Source organism: Fukomys damarensis, unplaced genomic scaffold (genome assembly GCF_012274545.1).
Source record: "Fukomys damarensis isolate Sample0158 unplaced genomic scaffold, DMR_v1.0_HiC HiC_scaffold_25196, whole genome shotgun sequence".
Taxonomy (NCBI): domain Eukaryota; kingdom Metazoa; phylum Chordata; class Mammalia; order Rodentia; family Bathyergidae; genus Fukomys; species Fukomys damarensis.
The window spans coordinates 11,149-14,076 of record NW_022926108.1 but is presented as its reverse complement, the minus strand read 5'-3'; the positions used below and the strand labels follow the sequence as shown (position 1 = coordinate 14,076).

At 51.0% G+C, this 2,928-nt stretch overlaps 1 long non-coding RNA gene across 1 annotated transcript in view; it reads left to right on the top strand.

Annotated features, from left to right (window-relative positions):
• Positions 1-144: 144 nt before the first annotated feature.
• Positions 145-2,928, top strand: part of LOC117284947 — a 4,246-nt gene continuing 1,462 nt past the window's right edge. Inside the window, exons 1-2 of the long non-coding RNA XR_004515980.1 lie at positions 145-233; positions 551-2,200. This is a non-coding gene — a long non-coding RNA (uncharacterized LOC117284947). The remainder of the gene's footprint in view (positions 234-550; positions 2,201-2,928) is intronic.

Below are 2,928 nucleotides of genomic sequence, written 5' to 3'. Positions count from 1 at the left end.
GTGGTCTGTCGGAGTCAAAATGGTGGGAATGCAGGCTCACTGCATGGCTCTCCACTGTATTTGATTGTACTGTCTGCTATCTTTGGTAAGTCGGGCTGAGTGCATGGCTAGGGTCTGCTCTATTCTCCACAGGTTGCAGGCTGAAGTGACGGCAGGCTGATGGACTCATGAAGCATTCCTTGTCAGATGGTTTTCATCAGGCTGGTGTTAGTGTGAGCACACTGAGGGCCCAGGTAACCTAATTGGACTGCTACTGGCTAGCCTGGATGATGTGCTGCTCATCATTCAGCTGTCTAGACAGAGCCAGTTGTGTTTCATGCAAAATGATAGGAGTGAGAGCCTCTTGGGCGGCCAATCCATGCTAGGCCTTTGGCTGGAGGCAGCTGTTGGGAATACAGGCTGAGGACTTAGCCATCCATTGTTCCACTGGGAGCCTTGAGCATGCTACATCACAGTTGGTATCAATGCATGGCTAAGCCCTGCTCATTTTTCAGCAGGGTTTTCTCCCAAGGGAGATTTTCTCCATGATTCCATAACCCTTCATTTTCAGGTGGCTGTCTGCATACTGTGGAGAGCAGGAGCACACTGCATGAGCAACTGTTCCTGAAAAGTCTCCTGCACGGTGTCTGGAATTAGAGTAAACTCATTTCGTGCTAGTCTGCAGTTCCAAGTTGCACTGCAAGGTGGATGACGAGAAGGGATTGTCACCATGCGTCGACCAGTTAGGAAAGTTTTCACTGTATACCCACCCTATGAGTGCATGTCTCTTAGGAGCAAACAGTACCTCACTTGAAGCCCAGGGGCATGGATGGATCACACTGTGTCTAGGAGCTCCTCAACTTGCTCCCGCGTTCCATGTGTTACGACTCTAACGGGTCTGCAATGCTAGGTCGAAGCCAAGGCTTCACCTATTTGGTTGTGGGGGGTGGGCACGTCAATCCATGTCATAGCCATTCACATCTTGGTCTTGGCTCATGGCTGTAGGCAGCTTCAGGATCACTGCATGTTGTACCATGACTCTCTGGACTTCTGCATTACCATTTGTTGGAGTGCGTGTTCCCTGACTGCCTGAGCTGCCGGAAATGTTCCAGGGTATGAAAGTCAGGTCTGCCTGAACTAGTGGTGTGTCTGACTAGCCTTCTCAAACCTGTTGCTTTCCTGCCGGCTTGAAGACAGTTGCACTGCGTGGCAAAATATTCCATAAGCACATCCCTGGAGGAGACAACAAGTGAGAGCTGGCTCCCTGTGCAGCTGAATAGTCCCCAAAGCTTGGGACATGCAGAAAGGTATGAGTGCTGGCTCTCCCAGCTGTGAAGGGGTCCTAGTCATTCTGTGGGAAGCTGCGAAGTTTCAATGCAGGCTCGATGCGGCTGAACTGGATACTCCAAACTTCTGCCATTTGATGTCTAGACGAAGGGTCTTATTATTTACTTCTTAGGCCCTGGCCCTTTGTTCACTAGGGCAGGTAGGGACAGGGGGTGTTTACTGTGTAGCCCAGTGGTCCTCATGGTAGTGCAGACCAGCAGCTGCATGGAGGGTTTAGATTTTCTACGTGCTGGCCAGTACTCGACAGACCTCCATGTGACTTGTCCTTGAGGCCAGCATTTTTCCACGCCACCATCCTTAAAATATCCACAAGGTGGCACGCAGGACCAGGGCAAGAGCACAGTTGGCCTACCAGTCCTCAGAAGGCTTACTTGCTAAATAGCAGGCAGAGTGATGACATTTGGATGGCATTACTAACCACAACTTGAGCAGTCTACTTAAGTCAAACTAGGCAGGGCAGGTTCAGCCTGGACGTAAACTTGACTGAAGATCAGGCGAATGCCACACAGTAAGAGTGAGGGCACACTGTGCTCTTCACAGGGCCTCATTTTTTGATGTGAGTCAAAAAAGGGGGAAATCAGGCTCAATCCCAAACTCTCTGCTGGATGTTGGTGTACTATTTGCTGTCTGTGGCAGGGTGGTTGGACTGCATGGCTAGGCCCTGCTCATTTCCCCACCAGCTGTGATGTGAAGGGATGGTAGGCTGAGGAACTCATGAACCATTCCATTGTAGGTGGGTGGCTTCAATCTGGGGTTAGTTTGAGACCATGGCAGCATCAGTGAACCTGAAAAGGTCGGCAGGAGGCAATGATGGATGTCCTGTGGCTCATCTCTCGGCTGGCTGGCTAGAGACGGCAGTGCTTCACACACAATGGTAAGCACGAGGGCTCCATGAGCTCCTACACCAGGCTAGGGCTACTGAGGGAGGCAGGGAGGGTGAAGGAAGACTGAGATATCAGAAAGCCATGGCTCAACTGGGGGCCTTTTGCATACTGAGTCCCTGGGGGTCTCAATGAATGGCAATGCACTTTTCATTTTTCAACAGCATTCTGTCCCAAGCGATGCATTCTCTTTTATTCTAAAACCATTCCTTTTCAGATGGCTGCATGCATGCTGTGGAGAGCATGAGCGCTCGGCCTGAACATTTGTTCCTACAGGTTCTCCCATATGGAGCCTAGGCTGAGAGAGCCCTCCCATAGGGCTAGCCAGCAGCTCAACGTTGCTATGCAAGGAGGACTACGCGAGGTGGATCTCGCAATGTGTCAAAAGGGTCTAAATGTTACACTGGATGCCAGCCGTGTGAGAGCAGGCTTCATAGTGGCAAAATGTACCTCAACTGTCCTGTGCTCGAAATCCAGGGGCCTGCGAGTCACACACTGTGACTAGGACTTCCTCAGTTGCTAGTGCCCACAATTCGTTAGGAGTGTGACTTGTCGGCCATGCTAGGTAGAACGCAATGGTTCAACTCTTTGATTCTGGGAGGAGCGGAGTTTCAATGCAAGGCTCACGAATTACCATTGTGGCCCTGGCTCATGGCTGTGCCAAATTCCAGCTCAGTGCATATTAGCCATGAGTCTCCAGACCTCTGCAGTATGGTTTCTG